The sequence below is a fragment of the Protobothrops mucrosquamatus genome, unplaced genomic scaffold (genome assembly GCF_001527695.2).
Source record: "Protobothrops mucrosquamatus isolate PMUCROS unplaced genomic scaffold, P.Mucros_1.0 scaffold18, whole genome shotgun sequence".
Lineage (NCBI taxonomy): Eukaryota > Metazoa > Chordata > Lepidosauria > Squamata > Viperidae > Protobothrops > Protobothrops mucrosquamatus.
The window spans coordinates 1,368,358-1,390,659 of NW_015386403.1; the positions used below are offsets into that span (position 1 = coordinate 1,368,358).

Genomic DNA, 22,302 nt, shown 5'->3' on the forward strand with positions numbered 1-22,302 from the left:
GAACTTTAAATTTTAGAACTAGTTCTTCTAGAAGAAAACTTAAAACAAAATATGTCTTCTGCCCACTTTGTAAAGAAATCTTATTCCTGCCCAATAAAAGAAGCCTTGGCTTCAAAGTAAACATAAGCCACTCAGAGACGTTGGATATGAGATAGGCAGTAAATAAATTTCGTAACAATTAAATAAATAAATAATAAACATAAAATTAAGTTTCTGTCTTCTTTTATGTATCATCCCTCCAGGCATTAAGCAGTACATTGTTCACTTCCTCTTGTTCAAGCTGAATACTCTCTTTTCCTCATAGGATTTCCCTTCCCTTGACCATTTTGGTTACTCTTCCCTGGACCAATTGAAATTGTTTATTTCCTTCTTAAAGAATGACATTCAAAGCTGGGTATGTCAGATATTAAACTAGTATAAAATAAAATGAAACTACTATTTCTACTGACTTAGAAATTACAGCTCTCTTAATACACATTAATCTTCTTTGCAGCTTCATCACACTGCTGATTCACATTCAACTTGTGACTGAACACCTTTCTAAGATCCTATTCATATATACATCTGCTCCTGTGCTATATCGGTTCTTGGGGATGATTTCCTTTATGTCTAAGTGCATTGATCTCTGATGTATTTCATTTTACTTGATTAAGTCCAGTTTTCTATTCTAGAAACAATTAATTTTGTTGTTTCCTGTACACTTACTTTTAATTTTCTTTCTGTTTTAATAAAGATCCATGTCAGATTTGTGCTATGTCCAAATGTATGGTAGTTCCTTGCCTTCATCTATATTACTAATAAAAGCATTAAAAATTACATCCTTTTGTACTTGCAACAACTTACTGAAAATTTCCTTCCAATTTAATGAAGAACCATTAATGAGCATTCTTGGAGTATAGTTTCTAACAAATGAAGGCGAATATACATTTCCCAGGTTAATGTTACAAGATCCAATCTGGGTCGGTCACCGAGACCAGAGGTTTTGTATCCCAAGCTTTTAGACTCGTGCTGGAATCCATCTTCAGGGAACTTCTTTCTAGCCTACAGTACTTTCCAAACCTACTGTGAACCTCTGTCACAATATAATGATATATCACTAATTCTAATACTACTAAGCAAATCTACAGAGGTTACATTATGATTGGCTTGAAAAATATACTTGGCATTCATATTTTTGAATTCTTACAAATACAGACAGGCAATAATTTTCTCATGCAGTAGTCCTTGACTTACAATCACAGTGGAGTTTTGAATTGCAGTCAAAAGTGGTTGCAATTATAAATCATGGCACAACATGACAGGACTCAGTTTTATGACCCTGTTTACAATGGTCATAAAGCAAGTTACTACAATCAAAAAGTGAATCGTGGTGATTAAAAGAATCCATTATTCCAAATGAGTGTTTTGTGCTGGAAATCAGCAAAAAGAAAACCTAAACATGTGATCCCGGCGTCCTGCAGTCAGTTGCAAATGAGAGTTGATTGTCATGCACCTGAAATGTAATCATATTACCACAGAAAATGTGTGTTAAGGCTGTCGTAACTCTGAGGAGAGGTCATATATTCATTGAGTAGTACCTCAGACTATCTTCTTTCACTCGGTGATGGCCTGTAGGGCCTTTTTCTTTTAGAATGTATACATAACAAAATGTTAAACAATTATAATAACTAATTTCCTCTCTTCCTCCCCTCCCTCCCTTCTTTCTCAAGAAAATGAAGGCAGACCCTACAGTTTAGTGTCTATTTTGCAATTGTGAGTCTGTTGTTGGTAAAGCATTTAATCTGTATTATGTGAGATGGCAGCAGGGGTAAGGAATGGGAAATAAATCTCCCATGGGTTCCTCCCACAGAGGTTCTTGGTTCCTCTGGGATGCAAAATGCCATGGCTGGAAAGCAAGATGCCAGTGTGGCTATGGTCTGTAGTAACTGATCGGAATTAAGTTTCTTTATTATCAATTTTAGATGGAAATTCCTATGGTGTGATTGGTTGGATTTCAAAAAATATTATTAAAATATTATCATTACTGCTATGCAATGATTTTTCTTCCTGAACTAGCTGTACTGAATTCTGTATAACAGAATTCTGTATAACCTTAGTTCTTGGCATTGGACACTTTAATATCCATGCTGAGGATAACCTTCAAGAGCGGCTCTGGAATTATATAAATTGAGGATCTGTCCAAATTGACATCTTATCTCACATATGCAATAAGACACACATTCAATTTGGAACTGAAAAGATTTAAATGTAGAAAAATCCCCTGTAGCTATGTTTTCATAGTTAGATCATCTCTAGTCAGTTTAAGATTAACTATTATAAACTTCTGTGGTGATTGAAGAACTGTGAAAACAGTCCAATCTAGTTGTGTGAAGTTAATTTAACCTATAAATAAGTTTTAAACATTTCACATTGTAAAGTTGAGCAGTAGCACAATTTGTACATAACATTGCAATGACCCTGTAAATCTTTGCAACAGGAGAGTCATCACTAAGAACACATAGGATTCAACTTGTGCTGAAATCAACCATTTAAGGCACATATTTCTTTAAAAGACAATGGGTGATGAACAGTGTGATAAATCCAGGCTGTCTTTTTAATCATGTGAAATCTGTTCAGAGATACATTTGCTAAACTGCTGATAAATTGCAGTATGATCTGAGAATCATTAGCCTGTCTGAAAAGTCAGAATTCAGGCTATATAAGGTCAGTCTTCTTGTTCTATTTTTATGGATAATTTCTAATTAATATTACTCACTGATTGCATCCTTGGGGAAATGTAGCAACCAGTTGCAAATTGAAACATTCACTCCTTAGTAATGAAAGCAAGAGGTAAAGAATCAGTGAGTTTCTGTGTATGTGTGTTGTGTGTGTGTGTGTGTGTGTGTGTGTGAGTTACTTTTAATTGGGCAAAATGAGGCATTTTGGGGCCAAACTTTGTCAATAGGTTTTTTGTAAGTAAGGTAACCCATAGAATGCTAGGACCCATTACTCCAAGGGAATGAAATTTGGGAAAGTTGTGGCTGCTTCAGAAAACTAGACAATTTTGCTGCTTTTATATAGTTAATGGGCGTTGTCTTACCTGAACGCCTTTTCTCAGCACGGAGATGGAGAATCCACCATTGGGTAGTAGACTGTATTCCTGCCCAATCAGATCAAGTCAGCCAAAGTTGCCACGCCCATCCTGGACCATTGATCTCCAGTCTTTGACGCGAGCGTAGCCATTGACTGACAGCAAGACGTTGTGGCTCACCAATCTAACTGCCCCTATGCTCAGACAAAATTTACAAGGGCGGGAGGTGGATTCTCCATCTCCGTGCTGAGAAAAGGTGTTCAGGTAAGACAACACCCCTTCTTCAGCACTTGGAGATGGAGAATCCATCATTGGGACATACCAAAGCCTACTGTCCCTTAGGGTGGGTAGTAGACTGGTCCCGAGTGGCACTTTGGTGTAAAACCTGTTGGAGAACCCTCCTTCCGAATGAAGCCTCAGCAGAGGCAAACTTATCAATTTTATAGTGTCTAATGAAAGGAGATGGCGAAGCCCAAGTGGCTGCCTTGCAAACCTCCTCGATGGAAGCCTGAGTGGCCCATGCCGCAGAAGTAGCCGCGCTCCATGTGGAATGGGCTGTCACACCCCACGGAACCGGCAACAACTCAGCTTGGTAAGCTCCGGCGATGCATGCCCTTATCCATCTCCCTACTGTGGAAGAGGACACTTTCCGACCCTTGGTGGATGCGTGGAAAGATACAAAGAGAGCTTCAGATTTCCGGAACTCCGCTGTCCGTGAAATATAGTACTTAAGGGCTCTGCGGACATCCAAACAATGCCATTGTCGCTCCAACGCATGCTATGGGTTGGGGCAGAAGTCAGGCAGCACTATCTCCTGTGACCTATGGAACAGGGAATTGACCTTCGGAACGAAGGTAGGGTCTAACCGAAGGATTACCCTATCCTGTTGGAAAATACACAGGTCGTCCCGCACTGAAAGTGCCGCCAATTCAGATATACGACGAGCAGACGTGATGGCCACCAGGAAAGCCACCTTGTGGGACAGAGAACGAATGTCACATGTCCTGAGGGGCTCAAAGGGAGACTTAGTGATGGCTCGAAGCACCCTTGACAATTCCCACGAGGGGTACCTGTGTACCACAGGAGGTTTGTTGTTGGTGGCTCCCTTAAGAAACGCCCTTACCAAGGGGTGATGACCCAGTGATTCAGCTGAGTCGCATGAGAGGACCGTGGACAGAGCGGCAACTTGTCTGCGAGAGTGTTAGGGGCTAAACCCTTGTCCAAACCATCCAATAAATAGTCCAAGATAATTGGGACAGTAAGTGCCGAAAGTGACAATTGCCGCCCGGAACACCATGATTGGAAATTTTTCCATGTGGCCTCATAGATGCGGTTCGTGGACGGACGGCGAGATGCCTGAATAATTGTGATGACCCCTTGTGAGCAACGTTCCCCAGCTAGGATCGAGCGCTCAAGCGCCAGACGGCTAACTGGAGCCATTGGGGCTCGGGATGCAGAATGGGACCTTGGTTGAGAGAAATCTGATCCAACGGAATCCGCCAAGGTTCGCTGATTGAGAGATTCACCAGATCTGCGAACCAAGGTCTCCTTGGCCAGAAAGGGACCACCAGGATAACCTCCGCTCGCTCCTGAAGAATCTTGCGGATTACCGCTGGTAGAATTGGCAGAGGGGGAAATGCGTAAAGCAAACCCTGCGGCCAAGGACTCCGAAAGGCATCTGTCTGTTCCGCCCCCACCGTCGGAAACCGGGAGAAAAAATGCTGTAGATGGGCATTGCACAGGGACGCGAAGAAGTCCACTAGAGGAAGACCAAAACGGTGGCAAATTTCTTTGAAGATCCTCGAGTGGAGCCTCCACTCCGCGTGATCTATCCTCGACCTGCTCAGAAGGTCGGCCTGTGTGTTCGCAACCCCCGAAATATGGTCGGCCTTGATAGACGCCAGATTGTGTTCCGCCCAGAGACCCAATGAAAGAGCTTCGGACAGCAGGCTCCGAGATCGGGTTCCCCCTTGGCGATTTATATGTGCCTTGGCTGCCACATTGTCCGTGAGGACCAGTACGTGTCACCGTGTCACTAGATGGCGAAAATGTCGAAGAGCTAGATGGATTGCCCTCAACTCTAGCCAATTAATATTGTGCCGTAGATCTGATGCGGACCAACGGCCCTGTACCCAGTGTGACTGAATATGGGCCCCCCAGCCGAACAGGCTGGCGTCGGTCATGAGAACAATCCTGTCTGGTTCCTTGAAACTCAACCCTCTGAGAATGGCTGGTGACAGCCACCAGCTGAGGGAACGTAGCACGTGGTGAGGGAGAACCACCCTGTTGAGAGAAGCACTGAGGTTCCGCCTCTGAAAAGGAAGCATGAACCGTTGTAGTTCCCTGGAGTGGAGCCTTGACCAGGGCACTATCACTATGGCTGAAATCATCTTCCCTAACAACTGGGAGAGACTGACCAACGTTGCCGACCGACTGCTTCGAAGCCGAAGGACCGACTCCTGTATGCCGTCCCTGCGATCTTGAGAGAGGTACACCCGGCATTCTAAGGTGTCTATGACGGCCCCCAGGTGTAAGAGCCTCGTTGTGGGAGTTAAGTGGCTCTTGTGAAAATTCACCGAAAACCCATGGTCCTGGAGCAATTTTATCACCATTTCGAGGTCCGTCAATGCTGTCCGGGCGGATGAGGACTGAATCAAAATGTCGTCCAGATAACAGTGGACTCTGACTGGTATCAACCGTAAATGTGCTGCCAGGACTGCCAAGACTTTGGTGAATACTCTGGGAGCCGACGAGAGGCCAAAGGGGAGCGCCCTGTACTGGAAGTGACTCCCCTTGTACGCAAACCGTAGAAACCGTCGATGGATCAGAGAGATAGGGATATGAAGGTACGCCTCCGTGAGGTCGATAGACGTCAGGAGGTCCCCTTTTCTGACGCTTCCCAAGATGGAACGGAGCGTTTGCATCTTGAATTTGTGATAAGCTATATGGAAATTCAAGCTCTTTAAATCTAGAATAGCCCTCCATCCCCCTGACGCTTTTGGAACGACAAAGAGGATGGAGTAAAATCCTTGACCTCTCTGATCCAGTGGTACGGGTTCTATGGCCCTGATGTGAAGCAGATGATGGATAGCCTCGTCCATCAGCCTTTGTTTTGTGTGGTTTCGGGGGTACGGACAGGACAGGAATCGATTTGGAGGGTAGGAGACGAACTCCAAATGTAGGCCGTGTCGGATAGTGTTGATTACCCACGTATCCGTGGTGGAAGCCTCCCAACGGTGGGCAGAGAGAGTCTGCCCCCTATGGGAGGTGTCGTCGAAGAGTCACCTGGAACGGCGGAAAGGTCTATTGTTCCCTCAAAAGGGCCGTTTCCCCTGAGGTTGTTTTCTGGGTCCGGGATTTTGCCTGTCAGGTTGTCTATCCTGCCTGTCTTGTCTGGGTGGGAAGGAACGAAAAGGATGGGAATAAGTGTATCTTGGTCCCCCCCGAAAGGACTGCTTTCGCTGAAAATAACCAGCCCTCTTGTTTGGTCGTTTGAGCAGGTCTTTAAGGACCTTGCGTTTGTCCTTGTTCTCTGCTAGGTAAGGATTCAGAGAATCCCCAAATAATTTAGAACCCTGATAGGGAGCCGCTGCCAATTTCCATTTGGACTTGGCATCCGCTTGCCAATTCTTGAGCCAGAGCATACGTCTTCCAGTGATGCTGGACGCCATAGCCCTGGAAGAAAACCTAGCAGCCTGAAAAGATGCGTCCGACGCATATTCAGTGGCTGCCACCATTTTACTGAGATCCACGTGCGTGCGGACGTCCTCCGCTGGAACCCGGGCTTGGAGTTCCCGGAGCCAGGTGAGGGCGGCCCTGCTGAAAAAAGAGGCGAAAGTTGCGGTCCTGATCGCCCAGGCCGCCGCCTGGTGCGTTCTTTTGTAGGTGGACTCGCACTTGCGATCCTCAGCCTTAAGGGCCTCTGAAAACTCACCGGATATGGCCGTGGCCGACACCAGAGGTCCTAAAGGTTCGTCCACATCCGGAATTTCCAAGGCCTCCTCCAGCTCCTTGGCAACATTATACAGTTTTTTATCCGTGTTACCTGGTAAGGGAAGCGAAGCCGGAGAGGACCACTGTTTCTTGATTGCAGTCAGAAACAGGGAAGGACAGGGAATACGGTGTTGTGTGACAACAGGTTCTACGTAAACTGGAGCCGCCTCCGGATCCGGAGGAGTGGGAGCCTCTGTTGATGAGGATCCCTGTCCCAGATGAGCCATGGAAGTGGCCTTACGTAGTATGGTGACAAAGAAAGAAGGGTTAAATAGGCCCGTGAACGAGGGAACCTCTGGAGGAACGTCTTCCTCCTCTGACATTTGGTGTCTCCTGGTAGCTTGTTTATCAGTCTGTTTAGAAGTTTTGGTGGTAGAACGGCTCTTATGGGTCGCTTTAGCAGTGCCTTCCGGACCAGGAGTACCCGATGAGGAAGGCAGGGCACTCATTGAGGAAAGAGAAGTTTCCTCCATTTTCCGATAACCCTGAAACACAATAGGGGGTTCCTGTTATCTGGAAAATGTCAAACTCTGGGTAAGGACAGACGGATTCTAGGGACGCCTGGAACCCAGGTATAATTCCCGGTTGGATAAGGACAGGTACACTGCTGGGGCACCTGGAATCCAAGGGAGATATTACGTACGAATAAGGACAGACACACTATAAGGGGAGCCTGGAATTCGTACTTAAAACACTGTGGATAAGGACAGACACGCTAATGGGGGCGTCTGGAATCCCAGTATAGTGCCAATTAGTCAATGCCAAATTAAAGAACCAGGAGACACCAAATCTAAAAACAATGAGCAAATTGTAGCCTAAAGATTCTTAGAATAAGCACAATGGAAGAGAGCTGACCTATATGTAAAATTCAAGAGTACAAAATGGCGGCTGGCCTAAAATGGCAGCCTACCTTGCTACAGATAGTTGGTAACCCCGTATTACCGCAATTGGAATAAAGGGAAAAAGCTATCTGGCAATGGGTATGTTGACAAGAGCCCTAACAAGATTATCTTATTTCACCAAAAATGTGATTTGAGAGCAGCTGTGCAAACTGCGGTCTCAAAATGGCCACCACGGGCGAGCCAAGGACTACGAGGCTCAAGATGGCGCTTCTCCGACACAGGCAGGGCCGGGGAAATTATTCCCCCCCTCGCACTCCCTGGAGCCTCCGCACACAGACGATCAAAAGAAGTGAGGAATCGGAGCAAAAGAAACTATTTTCCTGTCCCCCAATAGCTGGCCGAAACGCCGATCGTAGTGGAGGCCGAACGCGCGCGCGCACACCTCCGCGATCGAAAAGGAAGGCTAATAACTGGCCACGAGGACTGCAGCCGCAGCCTCGCGAAGGAAAACGATGTCGGAGGTAATCCAGGGGCCTCCCCCCCTCCCCGACTTGATACACGCGCCCGAGTCTACGGAGCCGCAGCCGCGGGCTCCGTGAGGCCTGTGTATCTGGAAAAACCAACAACCGTTGGCTTCCTACCGGGGCAAACAGACTGGATCGAGCAATGCAAAAAAACGTCTCCCGGGGCCTGTTTCCACCCGATCAATCAGCCTACGGAGCTGCAGCCGCAAGCTCCATTAGGCTTGTGGTATTTGGAGACCAACAGCCGTTGGCCTCCTGTCGGGGGAATGAAAACAACCCCTTTCGATTCCCTGCAAGGCCCAATCCTATCTGAACAAGCAGATTAGAGACTAACAGCCGTTAGTCTCTTTTAGAAATACCCACAGGGATTGCTGAGAGGGGATATGAGGAATCCAAATTAAGTGCAAGCACTAACTAAAATTTTAAATTTTAAATTGGGAAAGGGAATGGAAAATCCACCAATGACTGTACCTGCCTAGAGCCAAACTTGCAACGTCTGTCCTGGGCAAGATCAAGTCAAAGACTGGAGATCAATGGTCCAGGATGGGCGTGGCAACTTTGGCTGACTTGATCTGATTGGGCAGGAATACAGTCTACTACCCAATGGTGGATTCTCCATCTCCAAGTGCTGGAGAAATACTAGTTCCAACCTATTGTATATATTAGTTCCAACCTATTCTGAGCAACGAAAATTTGAATGTGTGGGTAGGATAGCTGATATTTGGGGAATGTGGATATATTTAATTTTCTGTAAAATATAATAATAATAATAATAATAATAATAATAATAATAATAATAATAATAATAATAATAATAATAATAATAATAATAATAATAAAAAAGTTGGAAGGGACCTTGGAAGTCATCTAGTCCAACCCCTTGCTCAGGCAGGAAACCCTATACCATTTCGGACAAATGGCTGTCCAGTCTCTTCTTAAAAACTTCCAGTGTTGGAGCATTCACTGCTTCTGGAGGCAGGTTGTTCCACTGGTTAATTGTTCTGTCAGGAAGTTTCTCCTTAGTTCTAGGTTGCTTCTCTCTTTGATTAGTTTCCATCCATTGCTTCTTGTCCTGCCTTCAGGCGCTTTGGAGAATAGCTTGACTCCCTCTTCTTTGTGGTAGCCCCTGAGATATTGGAACACTGCTATCATGTCCTCCCTCATCATTCTCTTCATTAAACTATACATACCCAATTCCAGCAACCATTCCTTATATGCTTTAGCTCCAGTCCCCTAATCCAGTCCCCTAGTTCTCTGTACTCTTTCTAGAGTCTCAACATCTTTTTTACATTGAGGTGACCAAAACTGAATGCAGTATTCCAAGTTTGGCCTTACCAAGGCATTGTAAAGTGGTATTAACACTTCACGTGATCTTGATTCTATCCCTCTGTTAATGCAGCCTAGCACTGTGTTGGCCTTTTTGGCAGCTGTAGCACACTACTGGCTCATATTTAAGTGATTGTTCACTAGGACTCCGAGGGCCCTCTCAGTTACTACTATTGAGCAAGGTACCCCCTATATTATACCTGTACATTTGGTTTTTCTTGCCTAAATGTAGAACCTTGCTTTTTTCACCATTGAATTTCATTTTATTAGATAGTGCCCCGTGTTTAAGTCTATCCAGATCCTTCTGTATCTTAAGCCTGTCTTCTGGAGTGTTGGCTGCCACCTGCCAGCTTGGTGTCATCTGCAAATTTGATGAGTTCCCCACACTTTTCTCCACGTAGGTGCGGTTCAATTGAGGACCACACACTGAGTACAACTGGTCAGCCAGCTATGGATCCATCTGGTGGTGATGCTATCTATCCCACATTTTTCTATCTTGTCAAGTAGTAGGGTGTGATCTACTTTATCAAATGCCTTACTGAAGCCCAAGTAAATTACATCCACACTATTCCTCTGATCCACTAATTTTGTCACTTGGTCAAAGAATGCCATAAAATTTGTCTGGCATGATCTGGTTTTGACAAACCCATGTTGGCTTTTAGTAATGACTTTGTTTGCCTCTAGGTGTTCGCTGATTCGTTGTTTATCTTTTCCAGAATTTTCTCAGGTATTGAGGTCAGGCTGATTGGTGTGTAATTTCCTAGGTCCATTTTTTTTCCTTTTTTGAAGATGGGAACTACATCAGCTCTTTTCCAGTCCTCTGGTAGTTTCCCAATGCTCCAGGATCTTTGAAAAATATAGTTCAGTGGTTCTGAGATCACATCTGCCAGTTCCTTGAGAACCTTGGTGTGTAATCCCTCTGGTCCTGGCGATTTGAACTTGTCTAGGCTGGACAGGTGCTCACTTACCATTTTCTTGCCTATCTTAACTTGTGTTTCTATTCTGTTTTTTATGGCACTGTTTTTGATAGGTTGGTCTGTTTTTTCCCTTTGTTAAAGACAGATGCAAAAAACAAGTTAAATAGTTTTGCTTTCTCCTTATTGCTTGTCACCTTCTTGCCACTTTCCCCCACTAAGATACCAATAATTTCCTTAACCTTTTTCTTGTTTTTTACATGTTGAAAGAAGCTTTTTTTGTTGTTATTTCTGACTTTGGTCGCAAGCCTTAGTTCATTTGAGCCTTAGCTTTCCTCACTTCATCTTTGCAGGCTCGGGCTATTTGCTGATATTCTAACTTAGTTATGTGCCCCTCTTTCCACTTTCTATACTTGTCTTTTTTATCTCTCAATTTGTCAGAGAAATTAGTAGAAAAGGAAGTATCATCCTCTACAACATTTTAGAGAAGGGAGGGAGGGAGGGAGGAGGGAAGCAGGGAAGATAGATTTCTAATCCTCCCTGACAGTGTTCCACAAGGAAACTCAATGGGGAAACTGACAGGAAGTCAGAAGTCACTTCTGTGCTCACTGTTTTTTTGCCCACCCATGATCATTTTGTTTCTTTTTTTAGGTAAGGAAATATCTCTGAAACATAAGCCAATGGAAACATTTTAATCACTTAAATTATGTTTTTAATGCACAAAAATAACAGTTAGATCTGAATATGAAACCATTGAGGGAAGGATACCATAAATCTGTGGCATTTTAAACATTTACTGAACTAAAACTGCCAGCATCCTGATGATCCATTATAACTCCTACTGTCGAAAGCAGCTGAGAATTAAGACAAGAAGTTTCCCAGCCTTCTAATCTCTGATAAACACTATCTTTACTACAATAAAAATGATAGGTTCTTTGGTATGTTATTTTCAGAAGGTAGCACCATTTGAGCATAACTTCACACTTGTAATTCTACTCTCACAGTTCTAAGCTTTGACAAACCTTTCGAGTAATAACAGAATCAAACCTAATATGATGCTTATTTCACAGTTGTGCCTGCTTTTATACAGAAGCTTTGACTGTTCAACAGAGCAGATCCAGGTATTGTACTGTTTCCCAATTAACAGACTCACCTTCAGAGATGTTCAGAGTATAACTTCTCAGCAAAGGAATGAACATTTCCTGAGTCATGGCAGTTCCTTTAATGAAGATTGCCATTTCCTGGTTCTATTCTTAGTTATCCTTAGGGGATAACTTTCTTCCAACCTTTCCCTCTATTTTTTTTCACAGTATGTCAATGGGGATTAAGATGAAAATGATGACAGAGTTTTGAAGAAGCCACACTTTAATCGGGCTTCTTTAGGGGTTGGTCTCTGTCTTAGAAAAGGAGATAGAACAGTTACTCTTTTTCTCATTAAACTGTGTAAATCAAAACAAATTATTTTAGTCTCCAAAGCCCAAGAACTCTGGATCCTTCTGGATTTTTAATTTAGTTATTTATGTAAAATGTTTCCATACCACTTCCTGTTGGAAAAAAAAGTCTTGCAGTTTTTTTTACTATAAAAGCAATTTCTTAGAACAGTGAATAAACATATACATGAAATCATTTTACTTATTATAATTTACATCTGCATCCATCACAATCAATTTGACTTTTGGTAACATATAAAATAGAAATCAAAATGTAAAAACATTCACAGTAAGTTTTAAAAAAAGCTTTGTGACAATAAAATAAGAAAAAAGAAATGAAGAAACAAAATAAAGTAGAACAAAAAGTTGTGCAAACAATTTAAAATGCTTTCTGGAACAATTCCATCTTCAATATTTTTCTGATTGCATTCAGGCATTATGCCACCCTGATCTCCATAGGGAGACTGTTCCAAAGGACTAGCACTGCCACAGAGAAGTAGAACTTCCTTGCTTCAGCTTCCTTTACTAGGGTAATCAAAGTAGTTTTTCTTTGGGAAGGTTGCGCAACTGGCGTTCCAAGAGAGAATATCCATGGGTTCCCTGGGAGATCATGATTTTGTTATAAACAAAACAACAAACAACCTCCAACAGTCTTATAAAGGATGTACAATACAAATAATTTTCCTATATTGGATTTACAAAAGAGGCTTGCTAACGTTTGAAGAATCTCATGAGAAGGCACAAATAAAAAAATGAAAAGAAATCAAGTTCCACAACATTATTTGAATGAACTAAAGATTAAGAGTGTTAGAAGTACAGTAAAAGGAAAGAATATAAAGCTGGTTTATTTGATCAATGTTAAAATATATATGTTGTTATCTCTGATGAACCTCAACTTCAAATCTAACTCCAAGATTAAGATGATAATACTTTATGGATTTGTTTATAGATAAGAGATGGGATATGGGAAGAAAGCTCATTTATTGTATTTTAAGAGTAGTTCATAAGAAGTGGCTTTCCATCTTCATCACAAATTTAAAAATAAAGAAACTTCTTTATGTATTTCTTTTTTCTTTACCATATCCTTACTTTTTTCTTATTTTTCTTTCCCTTTTTGCTTTTTTATTTTCTGCATCTTCTGCTCTTTGTGTTTATTCTTCTTTTTTCAATTTGTATTAGTTTTTACTGTTTTAATTATAATCTTTAATAAAATTAGTGCCAAAAATTTTAAAAGATTATCCTAGTGTCTGAAGCTGAATATTGAATAATATTCTGGTTTTTTTTTATAAACAAATACAGGTAGTCCTCGACTTATGACCACAATTGAGCCCAAAATTTCTATAGCTAAGCATGATACTTGTTAAGTGAATTTTGCCCCATTTTACAACCCTTCTTGCCACAGTTGTTAAGTGAATCACTGCTATTGTTAAGATAGTAACATAGTTATTAAGTGAATCTGTATTTCCCATTGACTTGTCAGAAGGTCACAAAAGGTGATCACATGATCCCAGGACATGTAACTATCACTAATATGAACCAGTTGCCAAGTGCCCATATTTCGATCATATGACCATGGAGATGCTGCAACAGTCATAAGTGTGAAAAATGGTCCTAAGTCATTTTTTTCAGTGCCCTTGTAACTTTGAATGGTCAGTAAGTGAATGGTTGTAAATCAAGGATTACCTGTAGTGCATGTATATGTACCTATACATTTCAAACATATAAAATGTTTTAGGTCCCTTTACCATTTGACAATCCATTAAATGTTTCTTTTTCTTACATTAGAGTAGGAGCATTCTTGTAACAATGCTATTAGGCTGGTGGTGCTAAAGAAAAGCTCTAAATTGTCTAGCAGACAGAGCTATTGATCTATAAAATTCAAAAAGGTTTATTTTCAAACTTGTCTGCATACTCATAGGTGATTGTTCTGTAGAATGTTTTTTTTTACTAAAAATCCTTTTATTTGTAAACTTTAGAATCACACAGAATGTTAACTTCTAATGGCTTGGATATCAATAGGTATTTATCCAGAGAAAGCAGTAATTTCAGAAATAATTATTTTTACACATATGTAAAGTGCAACACAATTAATTATACAGTTATTATACCTATTTTATATTTGAAGCTAGGTTTATTCAAAATTATTCTAAGATAGTATTATCTATGACACACAAAAAAAGAATACACATCTTTCGGTTTCTTACTGCAGAACATTACCTATTTATATTACAAGTAGAATAGCGAGTTTAAAAATTGTGCCTCTGTCTCACTTCTTCATTAACAAGTTCTAATTTAAGAAGAAAGTGATTGGATGATGTAAAAATATATAGCCTTAATTAAAACAGTTCTTTGCACAGTGATTCCACAAAAAACTAGAATGCTTGTTTTTCAATTGCTTTCCTGACCTCAAAGTTCTTGCACCAGACCATTTTATTCTAATCTACTCTATTTCTTCTATTCTACCCTACCTTACTCTACCCTACCCTATCCTTTCCTTTCATTTATTTTGTTATTATTTCTATTTTATATTGTTTTATCTTATCTAGTCCTTTTTTCTCCTTTTTAAAAAAGTCTTAATTGTTTATGTCATATATGACTGATACACTGTTTACATATATATGTCATATATGACTGATACACTGATACAATGTATATGACTGATACATTGTATTTGACCAATCCAGTGCTTTAAAGTTAAACAATGCTTTTAACTTCCTGGTCTTGATCGTAATTAATTAAGCAGATCTTTATTTAGATCCTATAATTGTGTGATCTTCTCATTTTTGGACCACAGAGACTTTTCAAAAAATAAATAGCAAGGACTAGATCCATTCCTTAAAATCAGGGTGAGAGTTTCTTTTAAATTACGTAAAATTACCTCTCTGTGTGACTTCAAAATATATGGAATAAGAAGAGGAGGAGAAGAGCAAAAGACAACAATGTCAACTGTAGATTAATATGAGGATAGATCTGGCTATAGAAGGAATTCTACAATAGTATCGCTGGGCAGATCTACAAAATAATAAAACTATACCAGAAACAATCTAGCAACACAAGGCACAAGGCAAAAGGTAAGAATTTGGCACAATGCAAAGCTTTAGGTCCAATTCTAACTTTATCTGAGGAGACTCCATACTTTTATAATAATAACAGAAATTTAAAAATTGAAGATTTATATACAGTATATAGGAACGGAAAAAGCAAAAGTGGAAGGCACAAGCATGGGGAAAGTAAAGAAAAAGGACTAGGATAAACAGGGAGAAAGAGCAGAAAGAGTAGGTGCAAAAGGAAAATGAGAACTTGGGAAACTGGAATCCTGAATGTTTTGCTCAGAAATTGGAGCACTACGTTCAAGTTCACTTCAGTCCCTTCTGGTTTTGACGTCATGGCTGAATGGATGCAGGAAGGTGGGGCTCTGTCTTTTGTGTTTGATTTCGCCCCGCTGGGGACTCTGGAAAGGGTTGAAAGTTGCCCCGTAGAGGTGACAAGCAACGAGGGGACCCTTGTTTGATTGCGGGAGGGTGGCGGCCCTTCCGTTTGATCCGAGGAAGCCCTCTAAACCGGCGGGGGAAATACTGGCTACATTCATGTAGCCAGTCAGAAGCTGCTAACAACGGAAGACAATAAGCACTAACAAGCAACTTTACAGCAACTTAGATGAAACTGGGTGAGACTCTATCCTCTCTTTAAGACTTTAAGACCTCTTCCTGGAAAAAAAAACTGCCCAAAGCATCCTCCCCAATGAGGAGGGAAGGGGAATTTCTACCCAATTCCCTCAGGAAAAGAAAAGCAGCGAATTAATTACTTGGGAGAAACAGAGAAAATTACAAGATTAATTTGGAATTAATATACATTTATGGCTTTAAATTTGGGGACTAAAAGTGCTTTTAAGACTTTTTTTAAAGAGATTTGAAAAGCTTACATTATAAGTTGAGATTTAAAAAGTTGGAAAATGGCGCTAATGGCATCTAGTGGTGAATTACGGCACTACAATTTGTTATGTCTAAAGGAAACTTGGCTTGAAGCCTAGATTTAGATAAGATTCTTGCGGACTTCGGAAGCTTTTAGGCTGCTTATCAATGTGACAGAGATGATGAACTATTTTGAAACTAGCTTGCCTGAACTACGAATATAAATATTATCTGACTTTCAGAGCTGTGTTGTGGAACTATTTCCCTGCAGGAGAAATACACTTCATTGCTTGAGATGATGGAATATTTTGGATTACAAATCCTTGATTGATGAACAATTTTTATTATAAAGATCACCTACAAAAAATGAAATGGATGTCCCATACTCAACTTGAAATGGTAAAAAACCATCTCTAACACCTATTCCCAAAGACTTCAATTTGACATACTACCAAGAAAATATGGATGAAAATCAGAAATAAATTCTCTCCATGCTAAAATAAATACAAGAGACTCTTGCAAGTTCACTTCAATCCCTTCCATACAAATATTTCATTTGTGAAATATTCCACAAATATTTTATTATTTTTAATGTGTGTTTTAATCAGAATGTACTTACATATGCATTAAGTTGAATCTTGAGTAGATCTGTCTGCAGAAATTCTAATTTATCAGCAAGGTACATGAATGATGACTGAAGCTCTCAGAGATTGACTGATACATATGAAAGTCAGTACGGCATAGCAGTGCAAAATTAAGGAAGCATTTAGACCTATTCAGGCATTCTGATCCCAATGAGTTCATGATGACTTCTACATCCCTCAAATGACACTACAAGCACTTAAGTGATAACCATGAATGTTTGCAGAAAGAAAATTCAGGATAAGACTTACATCTGGAAATCAATGTATGTAGAGTTGAAGACTTGAATGTTGCATGGTCCTTTTGAACAAGCAACTATCTGCAGAAGGAAAAGACATTGATCAGGCTTAATTGAAAATAGTCACTTGGTTTAGAACTTCAGAACAAACTATGTTTAATTACTTATCTAATATCAAAATATTATAGGTGACTTTAGACCAACTGCTCTCTTGTAATTTGATGTATCTAACAGGAAAAAATACTAGGAAGGAATACAATTGCTTTCATTTTTATTACTACCTAATCTGAATGATCAACTTATAAATACTGTAAAAAAGAAAAATATAAATAAAAATAAATATATTTTATATATTTATATAACAAAAATCTTATAAATACAAAATTATTACAACATATTTGTTAATTTTAAGTACAATAAAAATACTTTTTTTTGAAACTGTTTTACAGCTGAAACAAGTTGGCTATATACACCGTTTTAAAATACACTGCATATAGCTTAAAAACAAACACCTGTACAGAATTATGCCATGGCATCTGAATTTATTATGAGGAAACATTTGAGATTTATATATAGCATGTTTCTCAACCATGACAACTTTAAGATGCCAGGATATCTGGGGAACCACTTTATTCTAATGGGATCAACCTTCCTACTTGTTCCAGTGGAAAGACCATATTTTGGATTCCATCAACTAAAGAATTTTGGCCAGTGGGGTCCAGGAGAAGAACCTTTTCTGCTGTAGCCCCTGCCTTCTGGAATATCTCCCATCAGAGGTAAGAGCCACTCCCATACTTCTGACCTTCCAAAAGAGCCTAAAAATCTGGCTCTGCCACTGGCCTGTGGTCCTGATAGAGGCTTGCTACACTGGGAGCAAGATTCTCATCCCAGGCTGCCCATCATCTTGGTTTTTAACTTTTAATCTTTTTATTCTAATTTTAAATGTTTTAGCACTTTTTAATTTATTATAATATTGTGAGCTGTTAGAGATGCTATATTAGTGACATAGGTGGCATCGAAATTTTAAAGGGAGGGAGGAGGGAGGGAATGGACTTCAACTCCCAGAATTCCTCAACCAGCATTAAACAACATTAGAAACCATTTTAAGAAAGCTGATATACCGGTAGGTATATTAAAACAAGGAAAGGTAATCATATGAAGTGGAGCTCCTGAAATTCTTACTAACCTTTTTCCTCTGTCACATGACCAAGACGGGACTTAAGACTGGAACAATAAAAAAGCTATCCTCTGTTTTGCCCACACAGATATATCTGCAAACTGATGGTTTAGGAAGAATTAAAAAAGATAAACATACTTCACATAAATTAGAACATTACTTTTTTATTTAGGGTCAGAAAACAATGGGTAATGTAATGATTTAACAAATTTGCATCCTGGATTGATGGATTTATTTTAGTTCCTTAAAATATTTATTTCATTGAAATGCATTATCTTGTAATTGCAAGGTAAATACTATAGCCTACATTTGGTATTTTTTTAAAAAAATAACATATCCTGTTTGAAAATGTAGTGTAACAACAATGATATCTAGTTTCCTTTTGTTTTGATTTTTTAAAATAATTTTATTGATTTATCAAAATATAAAATACATACAGAAATTTAAAAAACTAAGAGAATTAGAAAAGGGGGAAGTAAAAGAAAATTTGTAGGAAAAGAAGAGAAGAAAAGAAAAAGGCACCAACTTCTGACTCTCTTTAACACAATAGCAGATAACATTACAGTCACAACTTTTTGCTTTTACATAACAATATGTACAAACCATTTCTATAACAATACACCTATATGATTAACAAAAACAAAATCAAGTTTTCATTTTCTTTTTCATTGCAAGCACAAAATCTGGAAGCAATTTCAAGATAGAAGCTAGCTTAAATGTATTCTCATCTTTGGATAAAAGGATCCGTTTAACCATCTCTACTTCACATTGCTGTGGGGGAAAATATATGCCTCTATTGACTCATTAATCTTTATCCTAATTCATATTAAAAGAATCCTCAATAAGGATTCAATTTTTTTTACCCTATCCTGTTTTGATTTTTCATTTAAGTATTTTACCTAATACAGTAATGGATTATGTTGTAATTTTAAAAAATTGTTGATTAACCAATTAAATTTAATCTTTAATATGCTGAGAAAAGACTCTGATGTTGAGAAAGATTGAAGGCAAAAGGAGAAGAGGGATGGAATAGGATGAAATGGTTAGATAGTGTAATCAACGCAATCAACGTGAATCTGGACAAATTCCAGAAAACAATGGAGGGCAGGTTAGCCTGGAGTCCATGGGGTCGTGAAGACTCAGACATGATTTTGCAACAGAACAAATCTTGAGTGAATAAGGATTATTTATGAGTATGTATGGGAAATCAGAAAAATCGTTGCTTGTTGATGTGAATTTGTACGATATCTACACTAGTTATTATCATTTTCAAAACATATTTTGCTAGATAGTCCTCGCTTACGACAATATGTTCAGCAACCATTCAAAGTTACAATGTTGCTGAAAAAAAATAAACTAATGACTCAAATCAAAATTATGGGCATTGCAGTGTCTCTGTGGTCACATGACCAAAATTTGGGCTTCTGGCAGTTTCCCTGTACTTTTAAAAAATATTTTTATAGTGCCTTTATTATTTGCACAAATAAATTAAGGTAACAACATATCCGACAGTTTCCTCCTGCTATTTTCCCCACAGCAACAACCCTATGAGGTGGGTTGGGCTGAGAGTGAGTGACCCAGCTGTCTTTCACTTACTCTTCCCACTTGTCTATGCCCCCCCCCATCTATGCCTTTTTGGCCACCCTGCTTTACAGGACAGCCAGCAGCCCCAGAACTGCATGACTCTTGGGCTGCTTGCCATGCCTGGGAAGCCACAGTCAATATTTACTGGCCAAGTTGGCACAGCAAACTTTCACCCTTTGCACCCAGCCATCATGCCCAACCTTTGTTGTCACCTTTTTAGACCCAGCTTCTCTGATACATGTGTCTTAGATGCAGCTCCCCAACGTTTTGAAAAGCTGTGTAGTCTTTGGAAAGCTACATTGTCTTTCCAAAGACTTTCTGAAACCAACACAGCTTTTCAAAGGCAACTTAGCTTTCCAAAGGCTATGCTATCTTTGGAAAGTATTTGGAAAGACAGTGCAGTTTTCCAAAGGTTCAGGGAGCCACATGTAGGAAATGTTTGCTAGAAAAGCTGGGTCCAAAAAGGAGACTGCAAAGGCAGCAAGGTGCTTCTTCTTTGGCTGCAGCAGCTGGGCACAAAAGGCAAGAGATTGGTGCAGGGGACTAGAAGAAAAGGCAGCTGAGCAAAAAAAATGCTTGTTGGTGCTTGCGCAGCTGAGGTTTCCCCTGGAGTGGCAAACATTCCAAGAGCTATGTGGTTGTGCAGCCGTTTGCCACCCCACAAGGCAGAATGCAGGACTGTCAAAGGGCAGATATGTGCATGAAGATGTAAGAGGTAGTTGAGGCAGTACCATACTTTGCTGAGGTTTGGTGTTGGCTTTGAATGGTTTCGACTGGGGTGGGTACTAGCTTAAAAACCTGTGGTTTCTATTAATGACTGCAATAGGGAGTGTTGAGATTGCAAATCCGTGGTGATGGGACATCTTGCTTTACAAGTACATCATTTAGTGATGGAAATTGAAGACCCAACTTCTTCATAAGTCAAGGACTACCTGTTTGCACACATGCATACCAATGTATAGCCCATGGATGGCCAACCTTAAACCCCATCAATTCTAACCAACAAGATGATATGCAAATTAATCCAATATTGACCACAATTTCCCTGCTTTTGTTATTTTTTAAAAAAAAGATTAAAAGATACTCTGAGTTAAATAATGTAAGTTATTATTATTACAGCGGTCCAAGAATATTTCAGCTGTCTAATATATAATTATCCAAATATTAGACAATTACATAAGTATGCTTAAATGCTGTTACACACTATGTAAATGCAAAAATGGCTGTTTCTTTCGGGAAGCAGACAGCAGAGCGAAATTAAAATTTCCCGATACTGAGGAAATCTTGTGCATATTCAGCTCTTAGTTACAACTTTAAATTGTTGTTACCAGAAATAAGGCTAAAAACTTTAGTCTGCTTATATTAGAATAAGCTGCTTGAATGTGCTACTATGAAACATCCTTGTCAGCAGACTTGATTCTAAAGTGAGTTCATTTTTTCCAGAAAAGTATAAATAATAAAAAGGTGATAAATTGATCAAAGAGGAGATAAGCATTTATTCTAATACAACTGTTTACAGATTGAAGATCAGTTGCAAAATCTAAAGACAACAGAAACCATTTCTTTTTGAAGAAAATGCTTTATATTTGTATCTGCAGAATTTGGGAAAATTGTTCTAAAAGTAATACTGTACTGTATTATTGTCGAAAATCCACATTTTTAAATAAAGAGCATTGATGAGACATTGCCAGTGGCAAAAATATTAGTATTTATTGACATATTATGTTCAGAATATTATGTTTAATTAATCTCTTATTCTCAGCCAACAACGAAGAGTACTATTGTAGTGTATGGAATCTTTTTGTATCGTTATGATCACACGAATGTTTGTACCACGTAGCTTATCGTGTAACGGAATTAGGCAAACCGAAAGCCTGAACTGAAGCATGCGAATTCCTTTCCAAACTTTCACTAACAATAGCGGCGTGCTCGTCCGGCATTTGCAAGGGTGGATAGCATTTTTGAACATTACTGGCGACGCACATGGGTAATGCTCAGCACCCTTAATTTGATCTGTGATGCTCAAGATTCAAAAGTGCAACGGGTTTATTAAGAAGAGAAATGTAGTTAGCTAGCATGGTCATTTGTCCATTCTAGTGGAATTGAGAGGCTACTATTTGGACAAGATACAGTAGCACAAAGATGAGTTATGAAAAGCTGTTTCACTTCTGTTTCTACAAGCCGTGGAAGGCGTTTCGGGCGGCTGCTGGGCCGGAAAAGAACAGGAATTGGCAAGACAGCCACAAGATACGTATTTACTGTGCTGTAGTTGCTCTTCAAACTGCCTTCTTCATTTTCGATTACTGGTCAGCGACAGTAGCTAAGGACGCTTTTTTTAGGGGTGTTTGTCGCCAGGGGATGGAGCACGAACGCTAAATAGGTCCTCGCAACAGTGCATAGATACGTACATACGGAGTCCGGCGTGCGTGCCCCAGTTCCTTCCTTCAAGGTGGCTTTTCTATTCCCCCGTCTCGGCAGCCAGAGAGCCGCCGGACCGGGGCTGGCAAGCCGTCAGCAGAGCGACAAAGTCCTAAGCGAGCGCGCCGCCGTCGCCGCTGCGCGCGCGTGTATGAGCGGCCTCCGCCTTCCCCTGCAGCTGGGCGCCTGCGTGCAAGAGAAAAGGGGGCGGTGGTTCAACTCAGCAAGCAGCG

The 22,302-nt window shown here is 40.1% G+C and overlaps 1 long non-coding RNA gene across 1 annotated transcript; it reads right to left on the bottom strand.

Moving 5' to 3' along the window:
• Nucleotides 1-16,907: 16,907 nt before the first annotated feature.
• Nucleotides 16,908-22,127, bottom strand: LOC107282912. The gene is made up of 3 exons (XR_001548790.1): nucleotides 22,060-22,127; nucleotides 18,077-18,168; nucleotides 16,908-16,971 (listed from the first exon to the last, which is right to left on the bottom strand). It is a non-coding gene; the product is annotated as an uncharacterized LOC107282912 (long non-coding RNA).
• Between the last annotated feature and the right edge of the window lie 175 nt (nucleotides 22,128-22,302).